This window comes from Physeter macrocephalus, chromosome 2 (genome assembly GCF_002837175.3).
Source record: "Physeter macrocephalus isolate SW-GA chromosome 2, ASM283717v5, whole genome shotgun sequence".
NCBI classification, from domain to species: Eukaryota; Metazoa; Chordata; class Mammalia; order Artiodactyla; family Physeteridae; genus Physeter; species Physeter macrocephalus.
In genome coordinates, this window is record NC_041215.1 from 118675000 (window position 1) to 118689249 (window position 14250).

Here is a 14250-nt window from a genome sequence, read left to right on the forward strand (position 1 = left end):
CACTGCCTATTAACTTTTGGTGTTTTGTCTGACCACACATTGACCTTGTAGAAATGTTTGACACAGGCCTGCAGGAATGGGATTTTGGATCCACATAGGGAGTTGAATAAGCATTAGGTGGCTGCGGTTAAGAAGCACCAATTCAGCCAAACTGCCTAGGTAGTTGTATGGTGTATGTGAAGTTTCTTAACTTCTCTGCTTAGTTTCCGGCGTGATGCCTGGTTGTAGAATGGAGTATATGATGGGAGCTGGGGTTACTAATTTGGAGTCTCATTTGAAGGCTTTTGTGTTACTTTGCTTGGGAATTTGGGTGTGATTCTGTAGGCAATAGAGAATTACTAGAATTTTAAAAGTGGTAAGGTGACGTTTAACATTTGTTGAGCCTGGGTATTCTATGCCACAACAACTGAATGAAGTGTAGATAATATTCTCGTTTACACATGACAAAGTTTTGTAACTTGTAAATGATGAAGCTGGGATTTCAACTCGTGCATTCTTGGCTCCAGAGCTGGTATGCCTAGACATAGTTGTTTTTTTTAATGACAGTTTAAGAGGAGTGGGTGGGGGACATAGAGACCAATTAGAAGGCTGTTGAAATAGTAAATATTTTTGTGGCTAAAAAAATAATGACTTTTCAGGCTTCGCTGGTGGCACAGTGGTTAAGAATCTGCCTGCCAATGCAGGGGACACGGGTTTGAGCCCTGGTCTGGGAAGATCCTACATGCCATGGAGCAAGTAAGCCCGTGTGCCACAACTACTGAGCCTGCACTCTAGAGCCCATTAGCCACAACTACTGAGCCCGCATGCCTAGAGCCCATGCTCTGCAACAAGAGAAGCCACTGCAGTGAGAAGCCCGTGCACCGCAATGAAGAGTAGCCCCTGCTCATCGCAGCCAGAGAAAGCCCACACACAGCAACGAAGACTCAATGCAGCCAAAAATAAATAAATAAAATAAATTCATAAGGAAAAAAAAGTGACTTTTCCAAGACTTACAGGAGCTACTGGTAGGGGTAGGGCTGGAAATTAGGTTTCTGACCCCTAATCCATGCTTTCTCACTGTACTAGGCTGCCTTCTATTTTATGGGCTCAAGAGTGTGTCCCTTCGTAATCTGCTTCCCCACCCTCTGGCTTGGTTTTACAGTGGTTTTCTGAGCCTTTGTTTTTCTAAACTGTTTAATTGACTTTGCATCAGGGTATAAAGAGTAATGCCTGTGTTCCTCAATAGACTCTAAGCTTACAGGCCATCTCATTGTATTCTAAATATTTCCTAAGGATGTTACGGAAAACCCAAATGAACTTTTGGGCCAACCCAATGCTATTGGTATACAGGTCACCAGAAAGCCCAAACAGGAACACATCTAATTGCAAGTTTTGTTTTGGGTGTGTAGGTGAGGGCTGGGGATACTTGAGCTTTGTTTCACAGGATTATTAGCGAGAGATGAGGACTAGAGACTGAATTTTGGGACCAAAAATGGGCTGAGAAGGAATTGTGGGAGGGCTCGGCTAAGATTGGAAATAACATGAGCAGTTTGGAAGTAGAACCAGAACCAAGCAGTCTGTACAGAGTTTTAAAAATTTCACTGTTAATGGTCTTCTTCTGGAAAACCAAAACCCATTTTGTTGTTGATAGCACTTTGGGCCAGAATTCAACAACAGGAAAGGGAAACTTTGAGTATATGTTTTGGGATACGTGAGTCAAAATGAGTCGGGTCAAGTTAATGCGGTGCCACAGTCAAGTCAGGACCCTTGAGAAGGAGTATCAAAGAGTGTGGGAGGTATGGCTGACACTAAAGAACTTCAGGTATATTTGTGGGTTCAGCCAGTGAAGAAGGGGGTTAATTGAAGATAGAGACCATACATTAAACCAGTGTGCATTGACCACTCCCTGAAATAAGGGCGCAAGATATGATCACTACTCTTACGTTTGCTAGCAGGGGTGAAACAGCTTGGCTCATTAAACATTTACAAACTCCTGGTTTATGTGATAAAAGTGTTGTAAAGTAATTATATAAGGCAGTTTCAATCAAAATGCTAATTTTTCTTTACCTGAAATCTGCAAAATGTTCCCCAAATTTAATTTGGAATCAAAATTAGGACAAGGACAAGAACAAGAAAATAGTGGTTAAAAACATGGATTCTAGAGTCAGAAGTAGGAGTTTAAATTTCTTACTAGCTAGTGACCTTGGACAAGTTTACTCTGTTTCTTCAATTTCCTAATTTGTAGAAAGGATATAATAGTTTCCCCCTCAAACAACAGATTAGGTAAAATTGGCTTCAGAACGCTCACTCACTGGATCTTGGAGAGGGAAAGAGTGCTAAGTTTGGAGATAGTGGTGCTGTATTTCAGTAGAAAGGAGGTGGAATCAGGAGGGAAACTGCCTGTGACAAGAGCATGAGTTACGATGTTGGGGAAGGAGGAAGAGATGTGAGGTTTGGGCTGAGAAGCTTCTTTTATAAAGTACATTTTTGATCCCAGGGAAAAGAGCTAAAGCAAGATTTTTTGATACAGGAAGCTAATATGCCGTGTGTGTGTGTGCATACAACCATATGACATACCCATAATCCGGAGTACTCTACAGCTAAAAATCTTTGTGCTTTTGTGCTGTTCTTTGTAAGGAGAAGGTTTGTTTTACTCTGCTCCATCCCATCTGCTTGTGGGTTTGTTATCTGTGAAGTTGTCATGTGGCTCTGTCAGGGGTTACATTCTAGGATATTTTTGCTAAGGATCAAGAAATAATAACTTTTCCAGGTGTTTCACCTAGTATTTTATTCTAGTTGTAGATTAGTCTTTCTTTAGCTTACTCCAGGCTGTGGAGAAAGTAAGTTATGGTATGGCTGCTTTTGCACATGAATCATAAAAGAATTTCCCCAAGCACTATTGAAAAGGGATGGAAAAATGATAGAGTAAATGGAACCAATCATATATATATATTTTTTTGGCCGTGCCTTGTGGGCATGCAGGATCTTAGTTCCCCAACCAGGAATGGAACCTGGGCACTTGGCAGTGAGAGCAAAGCATCCTAACCACTGGGCTGCCAGGGAATTCCTCCAATCATTTTAGAGAATTTGAATCCAGTGACACAGAGATACACTAAGGTAAAGCACTAAGCTTTGGAAAACGTTCATGGACTCCTGCCAAGATCACAGAGCTGCCCCAATTCCTACCTGTTTCAGTTAGTTTTTTGGTTGCATGTAGGAGACTGACTCAAGCTAACTAAAGCAGAAGAGATATTTATTGGAGCATAATTGAGTGCTTCACAGGCTAGAAGAAAAAGACTAGGTTTGTAAGCTGAAGAAACCAGGGCATCTTCACAGTTATCAGTGGAGGAGCTGAGAGACAGTCCCCTTTATTTCTTTTTTTAATAAATTTATTTATTTTTGGCTGCATTGGGTCTCCGTTGCGCTGGCTTTCTTTAGTTGCATTGAGCGGTGGCTACTCTTCGTTGCGGTGCGCGGGCTTCTCATTGCGGTGGCTTCTCATTGCGGTGGCTTCTCGTTGCAGAGCACGGGCTCTAGGCGCATAGGCTTCAGTGGTTGTGGCTCGCGGGCTCTAGAGCGCAGGCTCAGTGGTTGTGGCGCACGGGCTTTGTTGCTCTGCGGCATGTGGGATCTTCCCAGACCAGGGCTCGAACCCGTGTCCTCTGCATTGGCAGGCGGATTCTTAACCACTGTACCACCAGGGAAGCCCCCTTTATTTCTTTTGGGCATTATTCTGGAGTCAAAAACCTGAAGAGAGGGTCCAATTGGCTTAGTTGAGGTTATATTTCTGTCCCTTGGCACCTTAGTCAACCGTCTCATCAAAACTACACATGACAAGAAAAATCTTCAAGAGGAAATCAGATTGGCTATAATTTTAGAAGGGCAAGTATCCATAACGGAAAACTTATTACTGGAATTGTATTCTAAACTCTTATAAACCATCTAGTTTAAAAGTAACACTTCTTGCATTTTGTCCTTCAAACCACCTTGCAAATTGCAACTCACTGAAGAACATTACAACTAGGCTACAAGTATACATTGTAAATTGTGCCTCAGTTCTTCCGCATGGAAACCTGAAGCCAGTGACTGTGATCAAAACAGGAGCTTATGGAAGTCCGATGCTATCTTGGATTGAGTCATCAGTGGGTAGTGTGGAATGCTGCCTCCCATCCTGGGGTTTTTACCCAACTCCCAGAACGTAGACTGGGACTAGATAATACTTAGTAGCTGGTGAGTTACTTTCATTCATCCCTTGGCCAATGGAGGGAGGGCTCTTAGTTTTGGAAAAGTGAAGCACAAACCTAGAATTGTACTCCTCTGCCTCCTCCCCTCCCCTTGCACCTAAAACATATACCAAGATAGTAAACCAAAAGGAATCCCTGGGGAATCAGATTATTGGTACGACTGAACAACTGAAATTGTCATGAGCAATGGTCTTGGTCATCACCAATCTCAGTGTGATTCCAAATGTAGTTCTATATTGGAGGAGAGCAACACCTCTGGCCCTGGCATGCTATTAACCTAACAAATGTTTCCCCTCATCCCTATATGCAAAGTAATCAAAATTAGTTTGCCTTCACATTACAGGGACAGCAGTATACTTTCATTGTTTTACTTCAGGGCTATCAACTCACATATTCTGTGTCGTGATTCTGATGGATCTTGATCATGTTGATGTCTCACAGAAGATCAGAGTGATCCATTACACTGATGAAATAACTGGACCGAGTGAGATCAGGAAGTATTGTGAACCTTACATGCCTTCGACGTGCATACGGTGATTTAGGTCACCCTGCCTATCTAAAGTGACAGACAAGTTTCTTCACTTTAGACCACCCTTAATTAAGAAGGGGGCATGATATTTATTGGATCTGTTTGGATTTGGGGGACAAAACAGATCACATTTGGGTGTGCTTCTCTGTCCCATTTACTGAATAACCTGTAAGGCAAACCAGTTTTGAGTGGAGACTGGAGAAAGGACTTTGGAGCAGGTCCAAGTCATAATCCAAGTTACTGCCATTTCATCTATGACCTAGCAAATCCCAATCGATTGGAAGTGTTCGTGGTAGAGGTGCTCTGTGGTGCTCCAAAAGAAGAGTCACATGCACGAAGGGTTTGGAGTTAGAGGCTTCTAACATCTCTTATCCATTTGAAAAGTAGCTCTTGTTTGCTACTGGTAGAATGCCTGAACATAGAACATAGGGTTTCTATGCGTGTGAAACGGCCCATCTGTTACGTGGTCCATGAAATGATAAATTGTATAAATGTAAAATTGTAAATGTATAGCAACCTCCTAAAGCGGAATGTTCCCTTTGCTAGATGGTAGAGGCTGAGTGGCAGAGTGACTTGGACTACAACTTAAACCCGCTCCAGAGTCTTAGACTTATTAACCAGCTGGAGTTGGAAAGAGTAAGAACCCAAGATTGGTGACAAGAATGTTGCAAGGACAAATTTGTAGACAGTTCTTAGAATGAGTACAGAATTGATGATATATATATATCCCATGTAAATGCCTACAAGAAAGCATCCATTATGGATATTGTTTTCCCTAAGCAGATAAATAAGATAACCCATTCTGTGGATGTCAGTCAGCAATTTTCCCCAGTCACTACCTCGGTGCTTGCTCGGCAGGCCCATGAACAAAACAGTCATGATAGTGGCGATTGAGCCTGTGTATGAGCTCGGAAAGATGGATCTCCGCTTACCACGGATGACGCCGTCGCCTCTGCTGAGTGGTGAACTGCGAGAGGCCAGTGCTGAGCTAAAATGACACCATTCCCTAGGGGTGCCACTTGGCCAAGTGATTATATTAGATGCCTTCCATCATGCAAAGGACAGCAGTTTGTCTTCTTAGGGATAGACGTGTATTACAGGTGTGGATTTGTCTTTCTTGCCTGCGACATATCTGCCAGCATCAATGTTCATGGACTTGCAGAACGCCTAATTCATCACTGTGATATCCCGTACAGTGATACATGTAGTCTCTGACAGCGAAGGAAGTAAAGGAATTGCAGGAGTTGGTTCGCATTCATGGAAATCAGTTGTTTTACCATGTGCCCCATTATCCAGAGGCCGTTTGCTTGATAGACTTAGTGGTTTGCCAAAGGCTCTGTTATAGGATCAGATGGGCGTTAACCTTCTGTGAGGTTAGGTACCGTTTTAGGAGATACAGTATGTGCCTTAAACCTAACAGTATATGGTGCTTTCTCCCCCATAGGATGCACAGGTCAAGAAATCGAGGGATCAAAGTGGGACTTACACCACTGAGAATTATGCCAGTTGACCCACTGAAGGCATTTTTTGTTTCCCTTGCTTTGTGACCTTGAATTTGATGAGTTTAGAGGTCTCAGTGCCTAAGGAAGAAATGCTTCTTCCGGGGAACACAATCTTGGTTCTATTTAAATTGAAATCTTGAGACAATTCTTTGATCATTTTGGGTTCTTTATGCCACTGAAGCAACACGCAGAAAAGGGAGTCTCTCCAGATACATCATCTTTCCCACCCAGCTCTGCTCCAGGAGATTCTCTGCCTTGTATGGGCTGTAGCAATGTGTTTTCTTGTTCTCTGGCTTCTGGTTAGGTTCAGTAAATGGGAGGCACCAGCAGAAGACTTGGCAGATGACAAGAAAGCAGAATCATGATATTTATTTCCTCCGTTCCTCCTTGCAGAGTTGCTTCAGGTAGACCTTCTACTGAAGGCTTCAGCTCTCTTAGGTGGCTCTTTCCTGTATTTACAGCTGCTCTTTCTGAGATTTAGTAACCACTCTCCCCTTATTCCTGAAGGCCTAGGGTGGTAATGACTCCCCATTGTTACTAGTCCTTGAAGGCTTCATCCATTGTTGGTTTCCCTTAATCCTGCCCACATTGTTGACCTTAGTCCCCTTATTCAGCTCTCCTCAATCACCCCATTTTAGTGTCCCATCTGTTTTCTGCTGGCACCCTGACCAAATCAGATGTTTCACAGAAACCTGTTTTGACATTTCTAGAGCTGAAATCATATTCTCCTCCAAATTTGTTCCCCATCTTTTGTGGTCTCTGATTCCTTACTCTTTCTTATGTTCCATAATAAGACATTTTTGTCTCCCCAAATCTCTTCCTTTGAGCAACTTACCTTTTTCATTCCATTTGGTTACGGTGGGGCTACCAATAGCAGGATCCTTTCCCTTGGTCACATGATACAAACTGATACAATTGATCAAACAAATTATTCTTCTGGGAATTTATAAATTGGGCAGAGTCACACACAGAGAGAGGTGGTTAGCTCCAATTGAGTCTTTTAGTGGAAATACCCTAAGAGACAGATCACGAATTTTTGCCTCTAAGATTCCCTGAAGTTGCCCAGGTTCTTGCCTGGATATTAGCTCTTCCTTTGATTTGGTGAGATCCCAGTATGGAGTAAAACTCCTCCAGCAGGCTACACACTGGGAGTAGAAGTGAGCAAGAAATAAGTCCTCACTGGGACTGAAGATGAGTTCTGAATCATCTTAACCCATGATTGGATTTAGTTAATTTAGAATTCCTAGTGCCCTAGCTGCCTACAAGAAGCAAATGTAAATACTCTCTGGAAAAAGAAATGATATTCTAAACTTCAATTATCTCTATACTTTTTAATATATGATATCTGGCACCCAAGTAAAAATAACCAAGTATACAAGGAGAAAAGATAGGTTGATTTTAAATACCAAGAGAAACAATAAACAATGGAAACAGATCCAGAGAGTATCCAAACAATAGAGTTATCAGACATTGACTTTAAATAACTACATAATATGAATAAGGCAATAAAAGACAAGACTAAGAATTTTATTACCAAAAAAAACCACGAAACAATTCTTGTAGTAAAAAATTTAGTAGATAAAATTAGAATTCCATGGATGAATTTAATAGCAAATTAGATGCAGATTAAGAATCTGTGGCTAGAAAGGGAAATCAAAAGGAAATATCCAGAAGCACAAAAAACAATGGAAAGGTATGAACAAGTTTAAGAAACATAGGAAATAAAATGAAGAGTTCTAATAACAAGTGTGTAATGAGTTCCAGAAGGAGAAAGAGGAGGGATGATAATGGGTAAGAATTTTCCCAAATCAGTAAAAAAAAATCAAGCCACATATTCAAGAATCTCCCGGTAAGCCTTAGGCAAAATAAGTACAAAGAAAATCACACCTAAGAATATCATAGTATTATGAATACCAGAGGAAAAAGGAATATCTTAAAAGCAGCTAGTAGAAAAAAAGGAGCAGCTAGTAGAAAAACAGGAGCAGCAGTAAGGCAGTCAACTTCTTAACAATAGACTGTAAGACAATAGATTTATATCTTCAAAGTTCTTCAAATTCTATACTCAGTGACGATATTCTTAAAACATGAAGGTGAAATAAAGACAATTTCAAACAAAACAATTTATTATCGCAGATCCACCTATTGGACAGAAGGTAACTAAGACTTGAAAATGCAGGAAGTAATGAAAGTCAACAAAAAAGGAGAAATAGGTAAGTACAAGTGAATATAGGCTGTATAAATAGTAGCAATAATAAATTTGGGGGTAATACTGAAATGTATTCTAGCAACAGCATATAGGTTGAGAAAGGGTAAATAGTGCTAAAATGTTCTAAGGTTCTTGGGTTGTTCTGGAAGAGGTCAAACTACAAATCAAGTATATGTTGTAATCTCTGGTAATCATTAAAAGAATAGAAAATAATGTATAACAAATTAACGCAGTGGAAATAGAATTAAAAAACAATCAGAAGGGATAGGAAAAGAACTAGTAGGACGGTACGTAGTAAGATGGTAGATTCAAGCATATACATAAATACACACACATATGTGTATGTATTTATGTATCAGTATAATAACATTACATATAAACAGACTAAAGGCTTCAGTTAAAAGATAACGATCGTCAAATTGGATTACATACACAAAATATAAAGATTAAAGAAAGACAGACCTAAAGAATTAGATACAGACACACTAAAAACATAAAGATACAGAAAGGTTTAAAGTAAAGGGATAAAAAAGATATAACCTGAAAACACGAATCCATGAAACAAAAGCAGTATTAATATTTAACAAAGTGGACTTTAAGGCAGAAAAGCATTGCTAGAAACAAATAGGGACATTTATTACATTGTTAAAGAATGTGTGCATGATTTTTTAGCATTTCTGGGCCCTTGATGAAGATAGGAAACACTAGATAAGTAGGTGGGGACGGCTCTGAAGATGTTCTTGAGGAGCAAACTGAAGAATTAATAGAAGAATTTAGAGGAAATTAGGAGAACTGATAAATTCTACAAAGTCAATGCCAATGAACAAGACTCCAGCAAGCTGGAGTCATTATAAGCCAGAAAACATGTTAATTAAATTCTGTGAAGCAAAAAAAACTAAAAAATATCACGAACTATTTCAGCAGCTCAAGATATAATAGTAATAGATGCTAATCATTAAAAGAAATTAACCTTTTAAGTGCAACTAGAGCCATCTCTTTGTCGATGGTTTTGTTCTCCGTTACTGAAGCCTGCCGCTCCATTTTCCTGGATTGACATTAAACATTGATGTCTCTCTAGAAATGTCAGCAGGGGAAAACAGAATAATCATTGTTGATTTTATAACACTATATTCACTATATGTTTTGTGCAGTGACTTTGGAAAACACCTTTCATAAGGTATCATGGTATAGTCACTAGTTCTCTAGATATTTTTGAAGATTTATATAGTGCACTTTGGCCTTGGAACCCAATGGATTTACATATATTCTTTGGAAACCTAATCTATAAATCAAGAAAGTACTTATCTACAGATATTCATGCCTTCAGTAAAGCAGAGATTTGACATCATGTATTGGCTGCAAGCATCATATATAACACTAGGGGGTGATACAATATAACCACAAGAAAGGAACATAGCCTGGCAATGAAGTGTAAGGTTTGGAAGATTCATCTTGAGGGCATATATAAAATGGTTAAGCGCTTGTGTAAAATTACAGTTTAGTAAGTATTAAGTTATTTTTAAATTTCCATAATGTCATCATGTGACCAAGCAGACTAAGTAAAGAAAAAGACCAAAGGATTTAGTAATTACAGGTCTTTTGGCACAAACAACCCACTAATATATAATTAAGATGAACTTGGGTGTATTTTCTAGGGTTTGCTAGTTTGAAGATAACATTTTAATTTAGTATTTTCATTTTGTTAATAAAAATAAAACTCTTCTGTAGTGATAATGCATTTAATTGAATAAGATTTTATTTATCAACCATTTGTCAAACTTAGGGTGTTCAGGTCTCTAACCACATTTTCAGAGTCTTCAAGAATTTTTTTTTCCCTTTCAGAAGGTCAGTACAGGAGGGAAGTATTAAATAAATACACTGTCAAAAACACTGGGCTTTCCAATTGAGTAACTAGAGCAATGAAGACACAAACCAGTGGGCGAACCTAAGTGAGAGCATGGCCCCCCAAAAGCAGGTCAAAAGACTACACTGACGCAGGGAGATGCCCTAATGGCGCTACCACTGGGCAGAGCCAACAGGTTGCTGAGTGGTGGAGGTATGGCTTGAAAGGGAGCCAGTAGGAGAGGGGCTTCTCTCTTTTGAGAGGGAGCTGTGTGTGTGTGCGCGCATGAGTGTGTACACATGCACATGAAATGGTGTAATTTGTTAAAATTCAAAGGCCGGTATTACAGGGTTGACGGGGGTCTTCACTTCTCTTTCCTGATGTTCTTTTTTCTAAGTCTTTTCTCCTTCAAGCAACTATTCCTTAACTCATCGACCCAAGGCTGTTCTGCTCACAGATTGCCCTGCTTTCGTTGTAAGTCATGATTAGTAGCAGGAGGGTTTTATCAGGAGTACCTGACACATGCGCCTGGTGGTGAGCCTGACTGTGTTCTAGGGGCTTGACCCGTATAAACTCATGTAATCCTCACGACAGCCTGCGCTGGGTGACCGTGGGACCATATTTTCCAATGCTCTTCATGACTTGACTCCTGTTTACCTTTCCAGTCTTATCTGTTTTCATGTCCTGTTTCCACTCTAAGCACCTAACTTGCTTCAGTTACTTGAACACACTGTGCTTTAAGATCATAGCAAGTATTGACTGTGCCCTTTCTGTTGTCGATTCTCCTTGGCTCCTTCATTGTCTCCCTTTCTCCTCACACCAAGCTCATGGGATGAATACAGTTGTTTCCTCCATTTTACAGATGAGGAAAAAGCTTAGAGAAGTTAAATGTTATGTTTAAGGTCACACACTTCAGAGAGAGGTGGTAATGTGGAAAAAGGAAGAACTTTGAACCTAGAAGTTACGTTATCGAACTTTAACTCTGTTATTTTACTGGCTTCAACTTCAGAGAACATTTTCTTTTTACAGATAAAGAGACTGAGGTTTTTTGAGAGTGATATATCGTGGAGGACTTTGGTGATGGGAGGGCCACCCTAGGCATGAGACAAAGGCATAAAATTAGGGGAGGAACAGCAGAATGGAAAGGAAAGAAAGTTTTCAAGAAATAACGTTAGCAAAGTGCAAACAGGACCCCACTGATTACATTAGGGCACGTGCCCCTTCTGCGCCCCAGACCCAGGACCCTGGGCACGCTGTATTTGATGCGGGAAGATGGGTGTAAAGACTAGACAGCAGAGGGAGCCCTGGGTGCGCTTTGCTCGTCAAGCCCGGCCTCAGAAGGACGAGAAAGGGCCGTTTCCTCTGGCGCTCCCTGCCCACGGGCTCATTTCTCCCCATTCTCGTCTTTACTCAGTGGCTGCAGAGTGCCTATGCAGTGCTAGTGCTGTGCCTCTCCTACCGAGGCTCCGTGGAGGTTGCTGCTTTACTCCTCTTCTCTAGATGGGAAAACTAAGCCTCAAAGGAGTTGACTAACTGCCCCTAGTTCAGTTACACAAGGTAAGTCATTGAGTCACGATTTCACTGCTTAGGGCTCTGGGGTTCTAAAGTTTATCCTCCTCATCGCAAAGTCACTTTTCTGTGGATCTTTTATGGACCTGTATTCCCTCTCTGCACATGCAATCCTGGGTACTAACAGGGTTAAAAAGACTCTCTCAGAGTAGCATAGTTGATTCATTTTAGCAGGGACATTTTAAAAACACAGTGCTTTAACTCAAAGGAGTTACCCCATACCCAGCAAGTCTGTAGGAGAGAAAAGGGGGGGCCGGTGGCAATGGTAGCACCAAGGGTGTCGATTTGAGGGCATTAAACGCTCCTCGTAATTTCCATTTGCTTCCTCTCTTATAAACAACTGACATTATCTCACTTTTATGTATAACACTTTGCAAATACAGATTCAAAACTCTATCCTGGCTGCCCCTTTCCCTAAACTCCACTGTGGCAGCCTTTACCGGCAGTACTCAGACCTTCCTCCCGTGAGTGACGGTGGGTTAGCACACTTGGGGATGGACCCCCAAAAAGAATGAGCGCCATCTTTACATCTTTAGCTGCTACAAAATAAAGACTCCTGTCTTCTCCCCTTCCGTCTCTGGGACCCCACTGTGCGGCTCAGCATGGGACCAAGTCCTGGTAGGGAGTGGGGGAGGGGATCGGCAAAGACTTGGTGACAGGCTGATTGATGGGTTTCCTGCCTCTGCTTGCCCTCCTGCCCACTCCTGCAGGCTCTGGCCCAGGTCCACCCTCCGGCTGCCTGAGGGGTCTGCTTTTCTTTGAGTCAGCACCAATGAGTTAGGGCCCAGATCAGCTGGGGGTAGGGGGGAGTACTGCAGGACACTCCCCTGCAGGGGAGGGAGTAAGAATTTAGTTGCCCAGAGGAAGGCATGGTGAAGAGCATCTGAATGGGGGGCACTGGAGTTGTGATCAGACGAGCCTGAGCAGGGGGTTGATTTGCTGATGTCATTGACCATCAGCCGTTGGTAGAACTCTTTCTCGTAGAAAAACATGAGGGGTTACTCACATCATATTGCTTAGGGCCCTAAAAAAATCCATCTTGTCCCTCTCATGCTTCAACTCTACTCTTAGGGATGCCAAAATGGAACCAAATCTCTGTGAACTCAGCTAACGGAAGATGAGGAGAAGGCAGGTGAGTGAAATCCTCATATACGCCCCAACAGCAATTCTGCCGTGTCCTTTGCCAGAGCTGCTGAGGGTCAAAACAAAGTGGCTGATGACCTTTGGTGGCATCCATCTGTACTTCCCCTCCACAGGTTGTACGCACTGGTAGTGGGGACAGGAGGAGAGTTAGATGTGGCTGGAAGGTAGGTAGAGGGACAGAAGTTAAGAGACACCAGTCTTCCAATAGCACTTAGGGAAGGTGGAGTGGATGGGAGGAGGTAAACCAACGATGCCATTCTTGCTAACGGTCAGGCAAGACAGTTATGCCAGTATGGTCCCAGAGCCAGAGGCCCCATGGCATCCTGGAATCATACTGCTGGGAGCATACTTAGAGGTTGTCTCATCCAACTCCATCATCACAGAGAAGGAGGTGCAGATCCAGAGAAGTCACGTGGCTTGCCCACAGTCATACAACTAGATGATGACAGAGCCAAGAGTCTACTTCTGGGCTCTTTCCATGACAGGACCCCAGGATTGAGTCTGCAAGAGTCTTGGAAGGAGTTCAGGATTGTTCTGGGGACAGGTTTATGGGTGAGAGCTTCATTACTGCCCTCTGGCTGAGAGACTCTGGAGGCCCTTAGTCTGGCATTTCTGTTCTTCTGAAGGAACCAGTTTCTTTTCAGGTCAGTTGGACTCTTGAGCTTTTTTCAATCTCTAGAGCCAGGTCATCAAGAGAGAATGAAAATGTCTTCTCAAAACAGCCTTTCTGCCTTAACAGAAGAAGGGAGATGGATGCAGGTTCCTTGCAGGGTCTCACTGGGCTCAAGATATGGGACGTCTGTGTGTGTTCCTCCAATGTCATTCTATGAAAGGAGTTGGGCTTCCACTAGGGAAAATTCTTATGCCTTGCTCCTTTCTTAGAGGGCTGAGGTGTGCCTGTTGTGAGGATTAGTAGGATAAAATGAACAAAATTCCCTGTGACCTGGGGCTGCAAACCTGAGTCCAGAGCCACACAATGAGGCCACACCTCCTCATCCCGGCCTCCCCCAGAGGAAGCCCCCTCCCTGGCTACCATTTCTCCAGTAAGTGATCTCCATCTCTCTGTAAAAATCTGCCGGCAAGAGCAGGAAGGCTTTCTGCTTTGGTGGCACACTTCTCACACAACAAGGCAGCAACTTTGGAGAGGAAAGTAACTGGAGCAGACCCTGAACCCAGGGGAGGCACATCCTCCTCTGTGGCCTGGGGCATCCCCTCCATTTCTCTGGTGGCTTCCT

General features: G+C 42.2%; 1 long non-coding RNA gene across 4 annotated transcripts in view; it reads left to right on the top strand.

The window, feature by feature from the left end:
- Positions 1-8321: 8321 nt before the first annotated feature.
- LOC102988586 (uncharacterized) overlaps positions 8322-14250 on the top strand; it is a 37263-nt gene continuing 31334 nt past the window's right edge. For all 4 annotated transcript variants that reach the window (XR_003677669.2, XR_003677670.2, XR_003677668.2 and 1 more), the window contains exons 1-3: positions 8322-8464; positions 11718-11860; positions 12944-13004. This is a non-coding gene — a long non-coding RNA (uncharacterized lncRNA). The remainder of the gene's footprint in view (positions 8465-11717; positions 11861-12943; positions 13005-14250) is intronic.